This window comes from Manis javanica, chromosome 7 (genome assembly GCF_040802235.1).
Source record: "Manis javanica isolate MJ-LG chromosome 7, MJ_LKY, whole genome shotgun sequence".
Classification (NCBI taxonomy): domain Eukaryota; kingdom Metazoa; phylum Chordata; class Mammalia; order Pholidota; family Manidae; genus Manis; species Manis javanica.
This window is the reverse complement of record NC_133162.1, coordinates 119,808,920-119,831,658: the sequence shown is the minus strand read 5'-3', so window position 1 is coordinate 119,831,658 and position 22,739 is coordinate 119,808,920. Positions and strand designations below refer to the sequence as shown.

At 39.5% G+C, this 22,739-nt stretch overlaps 1 long non-coding RNA gene and 1 pseudogene across 1 annotated transcript in view; both read left to right on the top strand.

The window, feature by feature from the left end:
* The window catches only part of LOC140850621 (uncharacterized), a 279,666-nt gene extending 272,724 nt beyond the window's left edge, over nucleotides 1-6,942 (top strand). Inside the window, exon 3 of the long non-coding RNA XR_012133568.1 lies at nucleotides 5,370-6,942. This is a non-coding gene — a long non-coding RNA (uncharacterized lncRNA). The remainder of the gene's footprint in view (nucleotides 1-5,369) is intronic.
* Nucleotides 6,943-13,783: 6,841 nt separating this feature from the next.
* Nucleotides 13,784-14,516, top strand: LOC118967923 (ADP-ribosylation factor-like protein 2-binding protein pseudogene; annotated as a pseudogene).
* The last annotated feature ends 8,223 nt before the right edge of the window (nucleotides 14,517-22,739 follow it).

Below are 22,739 nucleotides of genomic sequence, written 5' to 3'. Positions count from 1 at the left end.
AGCTTTTTATACATTTCAAATGTCCCTTAAGGGATAACAAAATCCATATCTAGACATTATCTGTGTTTTTTTATTGTATTCATAGAATGTTGTTTTCATTTGTTGGACATATTATAAACATAGACACACATCACCTAAACCAGATCCAGGATAACATGCATAATAATCTAGACTTATATAATTCTGGTGTTTTTTTTTTTTTTAGGCTAATTATCTTTTTGAAATTTAAATATGATTTAAATTTTTTAAACAAAGTCACTGATTATATTAAGGGGAGTTCACTAATGTGGGCCTTGTGACTTCCCCAATAAAGAGGCATTTACTATGAATCAGTGTACTCAGTAGGCTTTCTGGACTCAGCAGATATGACCTGACACAAAACAATTCTACTGTGGTTTTATCCACTAGGATTTGTTTCCATTGTTATGCTAGTCTAATTTTTCATTCAGACAATGAAATTTGTTTTCCATGCAAATTTCCTAGCTATCTATCCTTTGCTCCATTTTTCAAGTTCCATAATTTAGTCACATTATTTTCATTTGTCTCTACTAGCTTGGTTTGTATGTTTAACTCAAAAAAAGCAAAAACCTTTACTCCCTGATCCCTCCAATAAAACTACTTCAAGTATTTATTTATGAATATTTCTCTTGTGATTGTTTTTGGGTGATTTCTCTCCACATTTATTTTTAAACTAGAAGAGAAATCTATTGAGATTCCCAAATTATCTGGCAGTTTAATCAGATGCTGCACCTCATCTAAGTGTTTTTCAGCAATTGTCAGGACTGGCATAATTAGTTTCTATCTTCTCATCTACCGTAATTGGTGATTGATGATGAAGATTCCTAATTATAGGCACAGTGATGGTGCAGCCAGGCTATATGATGCCCAAGGCTGAGTGAGCACTTTCTTCTCAGTCTCTCATTCCTCAGCTTGCAGAAATAAAATAATTTCTTTCAGTGTGTTACTGCTAGAATCTTTAGAGAGTCTTAACTTTTTTTTATCCTATCTTTAAAACACCACTACTTGTGAGTCTCCATGTACATATACCATGTGCCAAAATAATTGGTTAACTTATTTGATAATTGAACCAACCCATCATGAAATGCCAAATGAATAAAAGTAAAGTTCTTAGGTAGATTTGATCAACTAATTTAGTTAAATGTTAGATGTCAATCATAAATGTATATATAGAAATATAGAGAATAGTTCATATAAAATTAATCAGAGCTGACTAAATTTTGTAGAAGTCAGCTTCAGAAATGAAACATCATGAGCCATGTTTTACAGAAAAGGAACAGAGAATGGGATTTAAACACTAGCCTTTAGGTAAGAAAAGTGATTATATATTAGAAATAACAATTTTGAAAATAATTAGTATAATTAATTCTCCTATGTCAGTAGAGCAATTATAGTAAGAAAGACATTAAAGTTATGACATCTATCTAGTTAAAACTGAGTCACAGTAATAGACTACTTATGTTAACAGTTTGGCAAAACTCACTGGAATCACTGGGAAAAGGTAACATAAAAACATGGTAGCAGATGGTTGTCTGAATGATAATTATTATTAAAATAAAGCTAATAATGTATTTGGAAAAACAAGAAACTTAATGGGTGTGATGTATCTTACTTTCATCAGTGATAAAACAGGAAACATTCACTTGATAATCTCTTTCAGTTACTTTCTGTTGTGAAGCAAATCAATTCAGGCCAAACCAACTAGGAACGATGAAACCTTCAGTGATATTTTCTTCATTAACCACTGTTACGATAGCCAACACTACGGAGGAAAATGAATACTGTTTTAATAGGAACAATTCATTTAGTATCTAATAAATAAACAGGTTATGGGTTTGTTTGGGGGAAGCAGCCATATGCTGTGTTTATAACTGAACTAAGTCTTAATGTTAAAGCTCTTCTATCAAGTACCAGGAACCCTTCATAACTGGCACAGTAAGTCACCATTTACTGCCTGCCCGCCATGGGTGAAACTCTGACATAGGGGCTGCAGCAGTGAACTGTAAGCCATCGCCCCTTCCATGGTTGGGTCTGGTTGTAGAGATAGGCTTTCCCAGAAGATGAATGGCAGAGTTCCAAACAGCACTGGCTTCGTAGTGAGGAAACGGTCATGGCAAAGAGTGCCGTCAAAATTGTGAGGAAGGACATGCAATTTGTTGGCCCAGCTGGTCAGAGAAGGCATCTTAGAGACGGGCTTTGGACTGGGTTGAGAGAGATAGCTAGGAAAGGAAATGACTTGAGAAGGAAAAGAGAGGATGGGGTTAGGCCGGCAAGGTGGGGACGACATGAGGAAAGTGAAGACTGAGATGGGAAAAGGACTTGAGACTTTTTCAGTATGGCCTTCACATGTCCTGTCCCTTACCCTTGTTTCTCTCCACTGTTTTTGATAAACTCCAGATTTCTCAAATAATAGCTCCTTATGTATAAGCAGCCTCTATCCTCAAAGGTGTCTGCACTTTGGCCAACACTTCTTCTGCTAAAATCTGTAAAATATTCTGCCCTCCTTACCCACCTTACAGTGAGCCCCATTGGTGCTGTCTAGTTTCAGGCATTTTCTAGTAAAGACTATGCTAATGGTGATCTGGTTGATTTTCCTCATGTGTGTGTGTGTTTGTGTGTGTGTGTGTGTGTGATGAGAAAGACAGAGACAGGACCAACAAGCTTAGAGCTCTGGAATCTCAGTACCACATGAGCTCCCAGGACTTTCCTTGGAACATCAATCCCTGGTCTATTTAGGTGAAGGAGACTGAGGCGTTCTTCAAGGAGCCCAGCAATGGCATTCTGGGTCACTGGACCTTGGGATTTAATATTGAGTTCATTTGACACATACCCAGGGGTCAAAAGCTATTAAACTATATTCTGTCCCAGGAAGAGTAGATCAGAGAGTAGCATGGCCCTGAGGCTGCAGGGACTCCTGCAGCTGGAAGGATCAGGAAAAGCAGAAGCAAGGCAATCTGCTTGCAGGCAAAGTTTGAGGATAGAAGTCTGTGAGAAGTCCTGGGCACTAGCAGTAAGGAATCCCACTGGCGTCTACAGGGAGAGTGGACACAGCCTCAGTGGATAGCCAAGGGGTTTGAGATGGGATATTGGTGAGCAGGCTGCCTGAGATAGCAGTGGGTAGTATATGAGAGTAAATCAGACTTGCCTAGACCCCTGGGTGTTGGGACGTCCAAAGGAGGATTGCAGGAGCTACCTGGGACAGAAAACTATGTGTGTTCCTAACTTGGAGATGGGCACAAGAACTACCTCAGATCCTGAGGACTATGATGCTTAATTTCATGCATCAACTTGACTGGTCTAAAGTATGCCAAAGCCAGCAAAACATTATTTCTGGGTGTGTCTGTGAGAGTGTTTCTGGAAGAGATTAGCATTTGAGTTGTGGACTAAGAACACCTTCACCAACGGAGGCAGTCATCATCCAGTACCCTGAAGGGTTTGAATAGCATGAAAGGGGGAGGAAGAGCAGATTCACTCTCTGGGTGAGCTGGGATTTCATCTTCTCCTGCCCTTGGATGTCAGCACTCCTGATTCTTGGACCTTTGAACTCAGATTGGGACTTAAACCCGTGACTCCTCTGATCCTTAGTCCTTCAGCTTTGGATGAGAACTACACCACCAGCTTCCTTGGGCCTTCGGTTTGCAGACAGTAGGTTATGGAATTTCTCCTCCTCCATAACCAGGGGAGCCAAACTGTCATAATAAATCTCCTCTTATATATATATCTATATATCTATATCTAATCTATATCTATATCTATATCTAATCTATATCTATATCTATCTTATCTATATATCTATATCTAATCTATATCTATATCTATATCTAATCTATATCTATATCTATCTTATCTATATATCTATATCTATATCTATCTGTCTATCTATCTATCTATTAATCTATTAATCTATCTATCTATCTATCTATCTATCTATCTATCTATCATCTATCTATATCTATATTCTGGTGGTTCTGTATCTCTGTAGAACTCTAATACAAGGACCAGACCACTGAACAGAAGGCCTATCTTTGCAGATTTGGCCTAAAACAATAACCAATCTAAAAACAGTCATCAGGAAAATGATTCACATACATTCAGACATTCAGTTAAATAAGAACAACAGGGAAAGGTGTACCTACCATTATAGAAAGATTTATCTTAGAGATGTTTAAAATACAAACATTTTGGTGCCTAAAGCAGCAATCTTTGATTATCTGAAAAGTTATTTAAGTTGCCCTGAGTTGGTAATGGGAGGTGAGTGAGGTGTAAAACAATTACACTAAAGGCTGATCCTTCCTTAAATACATGACAAGCTTCAAGAGCAAACAATGCAGTCAAAGTCTCTGACATTGAAATCCAGAGTTCTAACCAATTAACAACCTGGGTAAGGAGCAACAATCTCTCATGGGCACCAGTTAGACACAGTGCTGTTTGTTATTAAGCCCAGTTGCAGAAAGATACCCTCTCAGGCAGCTGATCTTTTATGAGTACGGTGGCTGTCATTCATTATCTTATTGAGAAAGGTAAAAAATTTTTTGTGTTATTCATGTACTACTTTTTATGGTCCAAAGGAGCAGTCACTTAATGGCTAGAGAGAAGGCAAATTAATAATAATGGATCAGACTCTCATCCCATGTGATCAAATAGATGTTATTCTCTATTGAGTTATGCAGCATAGAATCTCGCCTAATAACAGTAATAAATAATGGGGGTAATTTCCTTGCCAGCTGCGAACAGTTTCCTTGTTTCTAACCAGTGTTTCACATCATTGTATTCCTACCTTCAGGAAACAATGACATTCTCAGACCTATTCTAAAAGTCTGCACTTTTTGCTTTTTATTGCTATACCTTTTATAGGTTGTCTCAGAGCCCAGGGTTGAATTGTTAGGTCCCTAAGAGAGGGAAATGGGATCCAAACAGTGTTGTTATTGGAGTCTTGATGTGACTGTTATGGAGGGAAGTTCATCACTTCTCTCCCAAAGATTTGGGGGAGTTCAGGATTTGGGGAGCTTCGGACAGAGGTCTTTTTCAAGGTGATTTGTCTGATACTTGGGGAAGGATATGCACTGTGCCAATGCTGATTATTTTGCTGGAGGTTTGGATCTGTCTCTGGTGGTGTGGACTGGCTGACGAATGAAGTTACCAGAGTCGACTTACCTGGGATTCTGAATCTAAGAGTATGTAAAAATTATGTGTGTGTGTGTGTATATACATATATATGTATATACACACACACACACACACACACATACACATACACATTAAATTAAAAAATTTTGGAGCTAGCTCAAAAGATGAGAAGCAGAATAGATTCCATGTGTGGACTTACAAATATTTCTCTTTTCTTTCTTCAGGCTCCATCCCTGTGTGATCTTGGAAGATCATTTTACGATATCATCATAGAGTGGTTTTACCATCACTCTAGTGCTCTGAATGTGAATGTGCCTTAACTTCCACCTATTTATACTTTAACATATCATTGAATGCTACTTGGATTAGTCTTATACCTGTTTGTTTTCTTTGCTATACTGTAAACCATTTTACCCTCTTTTCTACTCTACAAAGTAAGTCACTATTCATGATTGGCCTACAGAGAAGCTGAAACACAGGGAAGTCTGTGCGTCCCTGGCTGCAGAACTGGCAGGTGCAGAGCCAGGACTGGAACAGGCCTCTAGGCAGGACCCCGGCTCCAGAGTCCATGACCTTAACCACACTGCTGCCTGTCTTGGGAACAACTAGTATAGTACCGTAGATGTGGTTTGCTGAGTGAATCACTTTGCTCACAAAGGTGCTGTACGAACATGAGATGGTATTATTATGAATAAAGACTGTTTTTTGGAAAATGGGGCAGATGTGTTCCAGGATCCCCTTCCAATTCTTACCTCTCTGAAGGTGTGTCATATCTTTTCGGTCATTCCTTGCCCAGTGATGCTGCTCTGGGTGCCTGGATCTCTCTAAAAGGAAGAGAGAATGCCCCGTACTGAAACTATTTCTACAAGCTTGGAAAAATTCCTGATATAGCATCCCCTGGCTCTAAACCCAGGCAGCCCCCTTGTAACTTCTGTGAGTCTTCCTTGACAATGAGATGTTTTTATTTATCACATGGACTAAGAACACCCAAGATGTTCTTAATATTCCTGAGAGTAGGGAAAATAACACGAATTAGAATATTTTTCTTACGGTAAATGATCCGTTTTGCCAAAAAGAACATTTACCATCATACTTCATTTCCATATCCTCACAGTCTCGTTTTGAGGCCTAACAGTTTCTAAATTACAAAAGAACACTTTGAAAAATACTCTGCTACATTCCTCCAGAATGTCTTCCTGGTGGCAATACATATGGAGTATAAAAGGACTAATTTTGGATTCAGACAGATACTCTTTTGGTTCTCTGAGTGGCATTTTCCTAAACAAACTGCTGAATGCTTCAGAGATGAAACTTGTGATGTCTAGCACAGTGTGCAGAATACACATGAAAGAAATTCCAATACTGGTTGTCAGAAGGGTTCTGATATGCCTTGGCTGATGGAAGGATGTGTATTTATGAGATCAACTAAAAGAGTGTTGGAAAGTATTTAAGTTCTTTCGTTTTATCCCTACTTGTGGTAAATAAAGAAATCTTTGAAAACAAGCAAATGTCTGCATGTGAGAGGGATTCTGATGTCAGCTGCTAAAATAAGCATTTTTTATAAGAAGAACAATAACATATATGTACTCAAAATGATTGCTATAGGGATTCTTACAATTATTTCTCATAGTAATATTATGGTAGGAAAGTCCTATGGCCCAGGGACTGGTCTTGAAATAAAGCTTAACATTCATGTTTAAGGTATCCTGTGTATAGCTCTACAATCTAGTCCATCTCAGCATTACTCTTAAATCCTTGCTAGGAGTCAGGTACACACAGCTTCATCATGAGAGTGGTTGTGGTTGTTTGTGTTGGGGTGTATGGGTATGTGTACGGTAGAGTTAATCAATCAAGGGAAAGTAACCCTGGAAATCAGGAAATAGAATCAAGTTCTATAGTGGAGAGTAAAACAAAATACAGCAGCAGAAGATGGAAATCTGAACCAGATATAATAGAGAAAATAGTAAGACTCCATACACTTATAAAATTCTTGAGTAAGACACTGAATTTCCTAGAGAATGTAAGATGGGACATTGAGCCAATCTTACTTAGATTTTAAAGGTTAGGGTGACCACAGATGTTATGTGGGTTAAAATTAATTCAACAATACTTATTAAACACCTCATCTGTGTCAGACTATCTTCTAGGTCCTCAGGGTATGTGAGTGAACATAACCATGGTACGTAACCTGTACAACACTCTTAGCATGGCGTGGTTAACAACCACATCAATAGGCTTATGGTTATGAATTTAACCTTCCCCTCTCAGTGACAACAGGAGATCCAGAGATAAGTGACTTACCTAAGGCTACAAAGCTGATGATCAGCACAGGAAAGATCATACTTTTAAGCTCTTCACTGGGTCTGAAGTTCAGTCCTGTGGTTTGAGATGGGTAAAATATTAACCCCTTTTATACATAAGCTGACTGGGGCCTAGAGAGACAACATGATTTGTCTAAAATATGTTTATGATAGCTGGTAGAAGGGACCATCTCACATGTCTGACTGCTCAGATGGGGCTTCTTCACTGTTCCACACTCCCTTTAAAACTGCAAAACTAGATATGAGACACAATTTGTTTGTATTCTGTCTTACATAATACTATTTAATAAACGAAATTGTAAAAATTGAGTATAAGACTGTCTTCACAAGATGGAATTAGCACATCATACTAAAGAATGCAGGATAGTCATGATATTTAAGAAATGGATATTGAATAGTTACACTTGAACTTTTATATTTAAGACAGGTCCAAGAGTTTCCAAAACATACTGCTATATTTGAACAGAGTATTATGTTATTGTGGTTAATGTTTTTAAAGCTATTTTTCCTTTTCAAATTTGAAATACTAGTCTAAGTATTCACAGTATTTAGCTCATACAGAAAAATGCAGACAAATCAAATGAATCAGTTATTAAGGTGTCAGTAACACACTATATTATTAGGATGGATGAGAGCATTTAAGAATAACCACAATATGAAAAATTCAAGTAATTTTCTGTAAGTGGTTCATAATTTCGTTGTCCTTATTACTTCTCCTGTCCCCTATTCCCACCAGCTGCAAGTTAATAGAAAACAGAAACACGGCATGTGTTTGTATGTTGTGTGTGTGTGCAGGCTCAGGATATTATTTGTATATCTGAGGATTGGTTATTTTTTTCAGTTTATTTGGAATTCAGGAAAGCAGGAAACACATTGAACTCTTAAGCACCATGGGAATAGGTCACATAACACAGCCAGGAATCGCTCACAACAAATTAAATATAGCCAGGTGTGAGGGAAAATAAATTCCATATGTTTAAAAATTATTGGAGCAGATAGAATTTCACTGGAAAATATAAGTGGAATCTGGAGGTCCTTGCATTAAAAAGTTTATTAAAGTGTGGCGTGTCTGATGGCCATTGCTTATCTGAGAATTAGGGTGAAGATACCTTTGTGGGTATTTATTCAAAGTACCTTGTTGAAACTAGACCTATGGCTTTACTTGCTCAAAGGGCTTCCCTTCTTTCATAGAATAGAATACTCACCAAGTCCTTATAAAATATATGGAACCATAACAAATCTTTAGAACTTCTTTATTCCTGAGAGATGGCAATGCATCCAGGAACTGAGAAGGAATGGATTCTTACTCCAGCTGAGGAAGAGCTTTTAAAATAAATCTGAGCCCGTGTTCCATACTTATCATAGAAAAGCATGTTCCACACTCACCTTAAGCTTAAGGAGGTTGTATTATTATTCTCTTTTGACAGGCTTGGAGATGGAGAGATTAAAGTAATACACTCAGCTTTCCCCACCCTGTAAGGGTTAGTATTTTAATCCAGATTTGTCTGGGTGCAAAGCGTTTCTACTGGGTCATGCTACCCCTCAGTGGGGAGCATTGTAAGGTGATGAAGGAAAGAAGACAGGTAGCGGGGAGAAGAAGGCCTATATACAGAGAAGAGAGGGTAGAGCAAGGATGTAAAGTGGTGGTGGCAGGCAGCAGAGGTATAGAAAAGCTACTTGGTAACTTTCCTGGTGGGCTAGGTGCTTCCTTGTTGCAGGACCTCAGCCATCCTCCACCCACTGCCCGACCCGACCCCAGTCCTGAAATCATGTTCCTGATGGTGCCCTTTGTCATTTCTCCTTCACCAGCGATCTGCTATTTCATTCTGTTCTTGCCATTTGGTACTGCTTCTAATGACTGTGTGTTCAGTCCTGGATGACCTTGGCCTTCCATCATTAGAGCACCTGTTTTTATCTTATAGTTTACAATCGCTTGTGTTTTAAAAGATTGTTAGATTTGTAGTAACTCTCAAAGGCACTATGTTGAGATTAACTTTCTTCCCATTGGGAGGATTAACTGATGGATTGATTAAGTCTATGACAAGAAGGGGAAGTACAGGAGACATGCTATGTACTTGCCATTCTCGTACAGGACAGGCAGGGCTTGGTTCTGCTTTCTGAAGTATCCTCCAACTAACTTGAAAAGAAACACCCAAAATTATTCCTTCATCTTAAATGCATAATGAACAACCATGGGCAGAAACTATACTTGCTACTGGGGATAGAGAGATGAATACAACATCATCTTTGCTACATGAATTACTGTTTTTTTAAAATGTTTGACAGTCTTCAAAACATACTCAAAGACTCTTTTTTGGTCATCTAAAAAGTGTGGTAGTCAGAATACAGAGAATACTATTATGCTTATGTACTCCAAAGAAACTAACAGAAATTTCTAAGTAAGTAGGTTATTGTCGCATTTTGGGAATGCTTTCAGAAGAAAACCCAAACCAACAATGGATTAAACACATCAGGACAGTCCTCAAGGATGCAGCGGCTTAAGAGCATCACGGCTGCCGTCTGGGCCATTCTCCTTGCTTCTCAGAGTGGCAGCATGGCTGCTGGGGCTTCAGCCATCAAGTCGTTCGAAGGAGAAAACAAACAGGGAGATGTGACAGCACCTCTGTCGGGAAAACAAAACTTTCTCAGTAATCCCCAGAAAATTTCTGTTCATTCTGGCTAGAACTGTGTCACATGGTCACCTCTAGCTGCCCCGAATAAAATCAAAGTCATATTAACATGGAAAAAGAAGAGAATATATATTAGGTAGCCGGCCATCAGTGTCTGCCACAGATACATCCCCAAGCTAATAGATGGACCATTGGGGGCCTGGTTTAGGGTGGGGATGTATTACAACATAAAGAAACATAGTTAAAACCTTGCTTCATTTGTCTGTATCTACTTAGGTAATCCCATTTGGTTTCTAGTTTCCTGAAGCCCCAGTGCCCACAGCAACTCTTTCCCATAACAGGCTATGTATTGTCTGCTCTGGGTGTGCACACATGCTTGTACACTGGACTGTATTTCTATGCATTTTATAAAATATAATGGTCCAAAGATAACAAGCACCTTACACTGAAAATCACTTCCTTTTCCCAAGATGTCTTTGGCGCTAACCATGTGGCAGGGGTACTGAGTAGTGCTGTTAGAACCATGTGCTTCAGTATGGAATGTCTCCATATCACTGAAGTGAAAGAATGTGTTAAAGCACAGCCCCTCAACATGTCAAGAAGTTTCTTGTTGATTTGCCTCCTGCTAAAGAAGGCACATGACTTAGCAGATGAGAAGTGAAAAATCATTGGATATAAACTTTCGGTACCAGGAACACATGTTGAGCTTTGGCAGGGCTTAAATTTACGAATTTAGGGTTTAGAAGACAATGTCCTTCACTTCTCATTCTTGCTTCATTCTGAAAAAGACTGTAATGACTTCCTGAGGAGGGGAAATTACATATTCTTGGTAATTCCAGTAAGTGTGGAGAACAAAGACCAAAGATGAAGGGATAAGGGCAATATTGTTTATCAAGTTTCACCTATTCGCCAGGAACTGTGCTTAAAGCATTTTTTTTCTCACTGGGATATATACTCACTAAATCCTCCTTCTCCCCCACTTCCTCCTCTGTACCACCTATAGCACAAGTTGGCTCAACTGTGTTATATCAAAGCCAATGTTCAAGGGCAGCCTTATGGGTGTGTGATCTGTGCAGTCCCACTGGGTTCCATATATTTAGAAGGGCCTCATATTTCATCTAATACTCTAGGTTGGCATCTTGAAACTCTTAATAATTTTTTGACAAGGGACCCTGAGATTTTGTTTTGCATAGGGCCTTACAAATTATGTTGCTGATCCTGCCTGGATGATCTACTTTCAAATCACTAAAAGGAAATGGTTGTAGAGAGTGAGAATAGAAAGTGGCAATTTTATAATCCCAGAGACTTTACTGTATGATCAGATGCTGACACAAGAGAAATGATTAGTGAGATCTGAGCACAGGAGCAGGACGTGGAAGTAGTTTTCCAACTTGCAAGTCACATCTTTGCATCAGGCTTAATTATGGAGTTTATTATGTGAATTCCCTGAATAGAGATGGACTTGTAATCGTGTCATTTGGAAAACGCTTTCCGAAGTCAAATGCTGATGCTTTTTAGAGTCCTTGGTTCTTTACTCCTGCTCCCCCATAAGTTCAGATAATCACAGGTTGTTGACAAACCTGTTGTGCAAGGGCTGGGGTAGCTGGTGGTATAGCTCCCTGCACGCTGGTGTGAAGTGGCCTCTACTTTCTCCCAAACAGCCTTCTCTAATAATACTTTGCCTACCACTAACAGGCATTAGATTTTTTTTATTCATTTGAAAGTATAAATAGATGTCTTGCTATTGCAATTTTTGAAGAAACATACCCTGCACTGTGTCTGATTCAGAGATGCATTCTTTTCAGAAATAGACAAATCTTCCTCTTTCTTAAGCCATACTACCTTTTCTCTTGATTATATGCAAATTCTATTACTCCATATTTCCTGAATCTATTCCCTGTTGGTCCATAGCCTTTTCTACTTCCTTCAGTCCCTCAACACTTCTCTCATGGGTAATCACTGTAATTGATCCCTAACTGGTGTCTAATTAGTTGCTGAATATATATACTTCTGTATGTATATATATATACTGAATATATGTACTTCTCATTGAAAACAGGGTGATGCTTCTAATATGCAAGTTGGAGAGGAAGGCACATGGAGAGAGACATCTGGATGAATAAACTAACTAGCAAGACTGATTTTGTCACCTTCAATTCCAAGGCTTCTTTTCCCTTTCAGAATAAGGTCCCTTCTCCTTGTGACACGAAGATCCTTCAGAGAGGCATGCAGGTGCCTCTAACCATCTTCCTCAGTCTCACTTCCCATCACTGTCCGTGGATATACCCCCACCCTAGCAATTCCAGGAAAAGGATATATTTTGATTCACCTAGAGATTTGTGCCTCTTGTTTCCTCCATTTAAAGCTGCTTACTCTTTCTTCCTTACCTGTTTCTCCTTTACTTGCTTTTTAAGACTCAGAGGAAATGCTACCTTCTACAGGGAAGATCCCTCTAACATTTCTCACTCCCTAGGTAGTAAGGTACCCCCTCTACTGTACTTCCAGAGAAAAGTACAACAATGCACCAGTCTATCATAACAACTACTGCAGAGTATTATGCGTATTTACTGATTTGTCTTCTGCCATTAGGCTTGACTACCTTGAGGAAGGGACTATACTTTAGTACTTGATACTTGAGTTAAATGAATGGACCAAAAGAATATTTCATTATCTGTAAACATTTCCAGAATGTTAAGAGTTAGAACTTCCATATTCCTTTAACAGGCTTCTGATTTTGCAACTAACCATGCATGTTTGGTGTTTCCTTGGAGGGACTCAAGTCAAAATGTTTCTGAGCCAAGTTCAACAATACAATATTATAAATCAGAGTCACTACTCAATTATGAACTTTGGGCATGGAAAAGAAAATAGATTGCTGTACTTGAAACACACAGAATACAATTTCTAGATCTACAGATGGAAATTTGGACTTTGAGGGGCTATTTCAAGCTGCTTTAGTGGACCAAGGGAAGGGAGTAGCTTCCTTTGAGCCGAGGGGTGGAGGAGTTACTGGTGTGAAAGGCAGGCTGAGAGTTGATTTTCCCCTTTCTGGCTTTGATAAGACTGAAGGCTTTGTGTTAGAGCTACCTTGAGAAAAAAAAGAGAGCGTGGACATAGCACAGTAAGTAAGGAAAAGGATTCAACTTCAAATAAAACTAGTTATATATCCCTGAGAAAATATTTGAGGCTTATTAAAATGTAACGCCATCCAGATATTTATCTGTGTTTACTTCTATCCATTCAAAAGTTTTCTGAGTTCTATCTAAAGCAGGAACGACAAACACATGGCCTGGATGGACCCAGGACAGGTATCAGTTCTGAGCCACACTATGTTTTCCTGCTTCGCCTGGATTGGGCCTCTGAATTAGTCTCAGAACATTGTTCCAGGATACTCGCACCAATAGGTGAGAGTTGCCGAGTGCAGTGAAATCAGTCTGGCATTCTTGTTCTTTAGAATTAGAAAGGGTAATTCTTGTTCTAATGGGCATGTCTGTCTAGCTACCCCTTGGTTGGGTTTTCCTAATTTGGGCATCTCTCAATTTCATGAGCATGGTTAGGGAGCAGGAGGAGGGTGTGAGGATTTACAGAACCCCACTCCCAGCATCAAACTCTGTAGCAGCGGGCGGCGTGCACTGGCCCAGCCGCCCTTGGACGCAGCCCTGGCGCTGAGGCTGGGACCCCGCGCGCATGCGCTCCCGGGTGAGCGGGGAGCTTGCGCGGCCACAGCGGGCAGGCCTGCGGGGCGCGGGGCGCGACCCTGCGGCGCGGAGCCCAGGCTGGGCGGGTGACGGGGCTAGGGGGCCGTGGGGTCTGCCCGCTTTGCGAGGCGATGCGGCAGCGGCCGGGGTGGTGGAGGCCCTGCAGGAGGAGAACTTTGCGCGGCCCTTCTCTTCCGCGTCTGAAGCGGGATTTGATGCTGTGCTTGGTATGTGAGAGGACGTCGTCCTGCTGATGAGTTCCGGGTGCGTCGGGGGAATTGCATGGACTACCAGCAGCTGGAAGACGCGGAAGGCAATAAGCGCACCTACACGCCTATTCTTACTGCATGTGGTTTTTGGTAGAAAAGTTCATTGAAGAGCAGCTGCTGGAGGGGATTCCTGGGCACTTTCACTACGACTTTCGGCCCGTGAAGATGAAGGGGCTGGTGACGTGTGTGATCTGCTGCTCATGGTTACAGATTTCTGGCTTTTAAAGAAATGCTTCTGGACTAGAGAGCAGAAAAAGAAGGCCAGGAACGGGACTTAAGCAGAGGTTTAGTGGTGACTTCGTTGTGCAATCATCTCTGCCAGCTTTCTAGAACAATCTGCGGCCCTACGTCCCATCTCCAAGCAGTGGGGTCTTTCTGGATTTCGCCAGCCCAATAGACCGCTCAGGAGCTGAGGGGACGACCATAATAGTAAGTGTAAACAAATCCCAGTGACCTATGACTTTGCACATCTTTCCATAACCCCATGGTACAATCAATCATACCGCAGGAATTTTCCTAAGGTAAATTACTTATATAGAATAGATCACAGGCTCTCGATGTGCTCCAGATCCGGGAGGAGCCCCCAGAATATGAGCATGTATGTTTAATTGAATGAATACGTATATGAAAATGCATTGAGCAGTCAATGAAGGCTTGGATTCCTGCAGCTTCTGCCTTTTTAGAGGGAGTTTCTCAGGCCAGCCAATTTGTAGTAAATTAGGGTTAGGGTTAGGATTAGGGCCTTCCCTGTATCTCTTGTCTCTTTCCTACTTGACAATGTTAGAGGCTTCAGTTGGGGAACTGAAGTGAAGCTTTGGCTAATGATGACAGAAGAGTACATTTTGGAAAGACTGATTCTTCTTTGGGAAAATTCACGATCATCAACTCTTTTTGGCCCTGCCTGCTTCTCATGTTTCACCAGGATTTTTGTTAATTGAGAGTTTTTTATATGTGTCACAAGTTTCAAGTCCTCCAGCCCACTGGGGTTTTGACTATTTGGGAGTATTTATCTAGGGTGTTACTCAAGCCAGCTGTCTGTCTTGAGATTTCTAAAGTTCTTACTATCACAGCCAGGCTTAGCTGTAGAGATCAACTGAGAGATGTTGAAAGCTACATGTGAAAATCAATTCTTACTCTTACATTTGTAGTCCTTATATTGCTGTGATATAGTCTTGCTTGTGATATAGTCTCAATGTTTCTAGAATTATCTCTTAAGCATTTTTGAAAAAATATTTTTACAGATGAATACCCAGGCAAAGCTAGTGGATGTAATCTTGGAAATCCCATAATTACCCATGTAAAGATCAAAATATTATATGCTGTGTGCTTTTTAGTTTTTAGTGCTATTAAGAGCAAAAATGCTTGCAATGTTGGCGTTCCTATGTGAGTGGGGGTGACTGGGCCCAAATATATGCTCCTGCTGGAAGCAGACTAAAACGCATTCTTTTCTTACAGTATGTTAAGTGTTTTTGTAGGTTTGCTAAAACCCTTTCTGTATAAATCGGTTCTTTAGGTTTTCTGTTGGGGTAGGAGGTCCTGTGGTTCCTTCTTGCTGTCAATCTTCCTACCAAGATGTTCCAGTAGTCTAGCTCAACACAAATAGGAGATCACAAACAGCTTTTTTTTTTTTTTTTTTTTTTGAGAGGGCATCTCTCATATTTATTGATCAAATGGTTGTTAACAACAATAAAATTCAGTATAGGGGGGTCACTGCTCAATGTACAATCATTAATCCATCTCAAGTCTAATTCTCGTCAGTCTCCAATCTTCTGAAGCATAACGAACAAGTTCTTACATGGTGAACGAATTCTTACATAGTGAATAAATTCTTACATGGTGAACCGTACAAGGGCATTCATCACAGAAACTTTCGGTTTTGATCACGCATTATGACCTATAAACAATCAGGTCAAATATGAATATTCGTTTGATTTTTGTACTTGATTTATATGTGGATCCCACATTTCTCAATTTATTATTATTATTATTATTATTTTTAATAAAATGCTGAAGTGGTAGGTAGATGCAAGATAAAGGTAGAAAACATAGTTTAGTGCTGTAAGAGGGCAAATGTAGATGATCAGATGATCAGGTGTGTGCCTATGGACTAAGTATTAATCCAGGCTAGACAAGGGCAGCAAAACATCCACGGTTGCAGATTTCTCTCAAAGCAGTGGGGGTGAGGTTCTGAGCCTCACCTCTGTTGATCCCCAAATTCTCACCTGATGGCCCCCCTGCGACTGTACCTGTCTTAGGTTGTTCCTCCCTTGAGGAATCTTACCCGTCTCTGGCTAACCAGTCATCTTCCGGGGCCATACAGGGAAATGTAAAGTTGGTAAGTGAGAGAGAAGCCATATTGTTTGAAAAGGTTAGCTTTTTACTTCTTTGCAGATTTATGCCCTGTGGCTTCTATGCCCAGCACTTGTCTCGAGGTATCTTTACCACCTGGAGGAATTATGATTCTCGGTAAATTCGATATGAGGCACGAATTCTATTTAAGGGTTGTAATTAGGAAGGAAGAAGAAAAGCTATAGAGGTAGCATATGGAAGAAAACATGGGAGGATTGATTATTTCTTTGACATATCTTCTTGTAGAGTACCTTAAGTATGTATAGGTTTTAAACTACTAACTAATTTGCACACACATATTAACATAATAGGAATACGGTGATATAAACTAAGCAAATCTATAATTACCATCCATCTCCAGTGAAGCCAAGAAAACCATTTAGGCACCCTAGGCATTTGTGAAAATTTGTCTATGATATGATGGATATTGTCAAACTGTACTTGAACAGTCTGAGAGAAATCAGACAAATTAAAGCAGCCCATTTCTGGGATCTGTTCACATCCCATATGTTCTTTTAACCGTGGATAGTCTATAGTTATAAGATTTTGGAGTGCTACAACTTGCACCCCTCCCAACTCCTGGTTGAGTTCCAATAGTACAGATCCGGTCAAATTCGTTGTCTCACTGTATGCACATGCCAGCCTAGACATCTCCCTCCTCATTCCTATGGCAAGTCCAGGAGATGGTGGGCTGGATGCAGCCACAACTGCAGCATCGTCCAGATCCCTGTGGAGGCTTTTTGATGATCATCCCCCAGCACAAGTCCTGCAGAGAGTGCTGATGCCGGAAGCTCCTCCTCATATTGTATCTTAGTTCATTTTCTGGGTATCCAAGCTAGGCCTTGATCTTCTGCATAGAAACAAACAGACCCTTTGCCCACACTTTGACATGTCCTCTATACCACTGTGCAGAACTCATTGGAGGTCAGCACACAGTAACTGCATTTTTTTTTTTTAATTAAGAGAAAGGAATATTATCAGAAAAGAGTACCTCCATAGCTGATCATCTGACACCCTTTAAGTGATCAACATTAAGGATATTTAAAGCATGCATTGATCTTTGATTTACCAATAGTTTTATCCTATCAAGGAGTAATCCCCCTTTTCTTTCTTTCTTTCTTTCTTTCCTTTTTTTTTAAAAATTTTTAATCTATACTTACATGAAGAATACTATGTTTACTATGCTCTCCCCTATATCAGGTCCCCCCTAACAACCACATTACGGTTACTGTCCATCAGCTTAGCAAAATGTTGTAGAGTCACTACTTGTCCTCTCTGTGTTGTGCAGCCCACCCTCCCTTTATCCCTCACCCCTATGTATGCTAATCTTAAAACCCCCCATCTTCTTCCCCAACCCTTATCCCTCCCTGCCCACCCATCCTCCCCAGTTCCTTTCCCTTTGGTACCTGTTAGTCCATTTTTGGGTTCTGTAATTCCGCTGCTGTTTTGTTCCTTCAGTTTTTCCTTTGTTCCTATACTCCTCATATGAGTGAAATCATTTGGTATTTCTCTTTCTCTGCTTGGCTTATTTCACTGAGCATAATATTCTCCAGCTCCATCCATGTGGCTGAAAATGGTAGGATTTGCCCTTTTCTTATGGCTGAGTAGTATTCCATTGTGTATATGTACCACATCTTCTTTATCCATTCATCTACTGATGGACATTTAGGTTGCTTCCAATTCTTGGCTATTGTAAATAGTGCTGCGATAAACATAGGGGTGCATCTGTCATTCTCAAACTTGATTGCTGCGTTCTTAGGGTAAATTCCTATGAGTGAAATTCCTGGGTCAAATGGTAGGTCTGTTTTGAGCATTTTGATGAACCTCCATACTGCTTTCCACAATGGTTGAACTAATTTACATTCCCACCAGCAGTGTAGGAGGGTTCCCCTTTCTCCACAGCCTTGCCAACATTTGTTGTTGTTTGTCTTTTGGATGGCAGTTATCCTTACTGGTGTGAGGTGATACCTCATTGTAGTTTTAATTTGCATTTCTCTGATAATTAGCCATGTGGAGCATCTTTTCATGTGTCTGTTGGCCATCTGTATTTCTTTTTTAGAGAACTGTCTGTTCAGTTCCTCTGCCCATTTTTTAATTGGGTTATTTGTTTTTTGTTTGTTGAGGCGTGTGAGCTCTTTATATATTCTGGACATCAAGCCTTTATCGGATGTGTCATTTTCAAATATATTCTCCCATACTGTAGGGTTCCTTTTTGTTCTATTGATGGTGTCTTTCGCTGTACAGAAGCTTTTCAGCTTAATGTAGTCCCACTTGCTCATTTTTGCTGTTGTTTTCCTTGCCCGGGGAGATATGTTCAAGAAGAGGTCACTCATGTTTATGTCTAAGAGGTTTTTGCCTATGTTTTTTTCCAAGAGTTTAATGGTTTCATGACTTACATTCAGGTCTTTGATCCATTTTGAGGTTACCTTTGTATATGAGGTTAGACAATGGTCCAGTTTCATTCTTCTACATGTAGCTGTCCAGTTTTGCCAGCACCATCTGTTGAAGAGACTGTCATTTTGCCATTGTATGTCCATGGCTCCTTTATCAAATATTAATTGACCATATATGTTTGGGTTAATGTCTGGAGTCTCTAATCTGTTCCACTGGTCTATGGCTCTGTTCTTGTGCCAGTACCAAACTATCTTGATTACTATGGCTTTGTAGTAGAGCTTGAAGTTGGGGAGTGAGATCCCCCCTACTTTATTCTTCTTTTCCAGGATTGCTTTGGCTATTCGGGGTCTTTGGTGTTTCCATATGAATTTTTAATTATTTGTTCCAATTCATTGAAGAATGTTGCTGGTAATTTGAGAGGGATTGCATCAAATCTGTATATAGCTTTGGGCAGGATGACCATTTTGACGATATTAATTCTTCCTAGCCATGAGCATGGGATGAGTTTCCATTTATTAGTGTCCCCTTTAATTTCTCTTAAGAGTGACTTGTAGTTTTCAGAGTATAAGTCTTTCACTTCTTTGGTTAGGTTTATTCCTAGGTATTTTATTCTTTTTGATGCAATGGTGAATGGAATTGTTTTCCTGATTTCTCTTTCTATTGATTCATTGTTAGTGTATAGGAAAGCTACAGATTTCTGTGTGTTAATTTTGTATCCTGCAACTTTGCTGTATTCTGATATCAGTTCTAGTAGTTTTGGAGTGGAGTCTTTAGGGTTTTTTATGTACAGTATCATATCATCTGCAAATAGTGACAGTTTAACTTCTTCTTTACCAAACTGGATTCCTTGTATTTCTTTGTTTTGTCTGATTGCCGTGGCTAGGACCTCCAGTACTATGTTAAATAACAGTGGGGAGAGTGGGCATCCCTGTCTGGTTCCCGATCTCAGAGGAAATGCTTTCAGCTTCTCGCTGTTCAGTATAATGCTGGCTGTGGGTTTATCATATATGGCCTTTATTATGTTGAGGTACTTGCCCTCTATTCCCATTTTGCTGAGAGTTTTTATCATGAATGGATGTTGAATTTTGTCAAATGCTTTTTCAGCATCTATGGAGATGATCATGTGGTTTTTGTCTTTCTTTTTGTTGATGTGGTGGATGATGTTGATGGATTTTCGAATGTTGTACCATCCTTGCATACCTGGGATGAATCCCACTTGGTCATGGTGTATGATCCTTTTGATATACTGTTGAATTCTGTTTGCTAATATTTTATTGAGTATTTTTTCATCTACATTCATCAGGGATATTAGTCTGTAATTTTCTTTTTTGGTGAGGTCTTTGCCTGGTTTTGGTATTAGGGTGATGTTGGCTTCATAGAATGAGTTTGGGAGTATTCCCTCTTCTTCTATTTTTTGGAACACTTTAAGGAGAATGGGTATTATGTCTTCTCTGTGTGTCTGATAAAATTCCGAGGTAAATCCGTCCGGCTCCGGGATTTTGTTCTTGGGTAGTTTTTTGATTACCGTTTCAATTTCTTTGCTCGTAATTAGTTTGTTTAACTTTTGTGTTTCTTTCTTGGTCAGTCTTGGGAGGTTGTATTTTTCTAGGAAGTTGTCCATTTCTTCTAGGTTTTCCAGCTTATTGGCATATAGGTTTTCATAGTAGTCTTTAATAATTCTTTGTATTTCTGTGGAGTCTGTCGTGATTTTTCCATTCTCATTTCTGATTATGTTGATTTGTGTTGATTCTCTTTTTCTCTTAATAAGTTGGGCTAGAGGCTTATCTATTTTGTTTATTTTCTCAAAGAACCAGCTCTTGGTTTCGTTGATTTTTGCTATTGTTTTATTCTTCTCAATTTTGTTTATTTCTTCTCTGATCTTTATTATATCTCTCCTTCTGCTGACTTTAGGCCTCTTTTGTTCTTTTTTTTCCAGTTTTGATAATTGTGATGTTAGACTATTCATTTGGGAGCGTTCTTCCTTCTTCAAGTGTGCCTGGATTGCTGTATACTTTCCTCTTAAGACTGCTTTCGCTGTGTCCCACAGAAGTTGGGGCTTAGTGTTGTTGTCATTTGTTTCTATATATTCCTTGATCTCTATTTTGATTTGTTCATTGATCCATTGATTATTTAGTAGCATGTTGTTAAGCCTCCATGTGTTTGTGAGCCTTTTTGTTTTCTTTGTAGAATTTATTTCTACTTTTATACCTTTGTGGTCTGAAAAATTGGTTGGTAGAATTTCAATATTTTGGAGTTTACTGAGGCTCTTTTTGTGAGCTAGTATGTGGTCTATTCTGGAGAATGTTCTATGTGCACTTGAGAAGAATTTATATCCTGTTGCTTTTGGATGTAGAGTTCTATAGATGTCTATTAGGTCCATCTATTCTAGGGTGTTGTTCAGTGCCTCTGTGTCCTTACTTATTTTCTGCCCGGTGGATCTATCCTTCCGGTGAGTGGTGTGTTGAAGTCTCCTAAAATGAATTCATTTCAGTCTATTTCCCTCTTTAGTTCTGTTAGTATTTGCTTCACATATGCTGTATTGGGTGCATATATATTTAGAATGGTTATATCCTCTTGTTGGACTGAGCCCTTTATCATTATGTAGTGTCCTTCTTTATCTCTTGTTACTTTCTTTGTTTTGAAGTCTATTTTATCTGATATTAGTACTGCAACCCCTCCTTTCTTCTCACTGTTGTTTGCCTGAAATATGTTTTTCCATCCCTTGACTTTTAGTCTATGCTTATCTTTGGGTTTAAGGTAAGTTTCTTGTAAGCAGCATATAGATGGGTCTTGCTTTTTTATCCATTCTATTACTCTGTGTCTTTTGATTGGTGCATTAAGTCCATTTACATTTAGGGTGACTATTGAGAGATATGTACTTATTGCCATTGCAGGATTTAGATTCGTGGTTACCAAAGGTTCAAGGTTAGCTTCTTTAGTATCTTACTGCCTAACTTAGCTTGCTTATTGAGCTGTTATATACACTGTCTGGAGATTCTTTTCTTCTCTCCCTTCTTATTCCTCCTCCTCCATTCTTCATATGTTGTGTGTTTTGTTCTGTGCTCTTTTTAGGGGTGCTCCCATTTAGAGCAGTCCCTGTAGGATGCCCTGTAGAGGTGGTTTGTGGGAAGCAAATTGCCTCAGCTTTTGCTTGTCTGGGAATTGTTTAATCCCGCCATCATGTTTAAATGATAGTCGTGCTGGATACAGTATCCTTGGTTCAAGGCCCTTCTGTTTCATTGCATTAAGTATATCATGCAATTCTCTTCTGGCCTGTAGGGTTTCTGTCGAGAAGTCTGATGTTAGCCTGATGGGTTTTCCTTTATAGGTGACCTTTTTCTCTCTAGATGCCTTTAAAACTCTTTCCTTGTCCTTGATCCTTGCCATTTTAATTACTATGTGTCTTGGTGTTGTTCTCCTTGGATCCTTTCTGTTGGGGGTTCTGTGTAATTCCGTGGTCTGTTTGATTATTTCCTCCCCCAGTTTGGGGAAGTTTTCAGCAATTATTTCTTCAAAGAGACTTTCTATCCCTTTTCCTCTTTCTTCTTCTTCTGGTATCCCTATAATACGAATATTATTCCTTTTGGCTTGGTCACATAGTTCTCTTAGTGTTGTTTCATTCCTGGAGATCCTTTTATCTCTCTCTATGTCAGCTTCTATACGTTCCTGTTCTCTGGCTTCTATTCCTTCAATGGCCTCTTGCATCTTATCCATTCTGCTTATAAATCCTTCCAGGGATTGTTTCCCTTCTGTGATCTCCTTCCTGACATCTGTGATCTCCCTCCGGACTTCATCCCATTGCTCTTGCATTTTTCTCTGCATCTCATCCCATTGCTCTTGCATTTTTCTCTGCATCTCTGTCAGCATGTTCATGATTTTTATTTTGAATTCTTTTTCAGGAGGACTGGTTAGGTCTGTCTCCTTCTCAGGTGT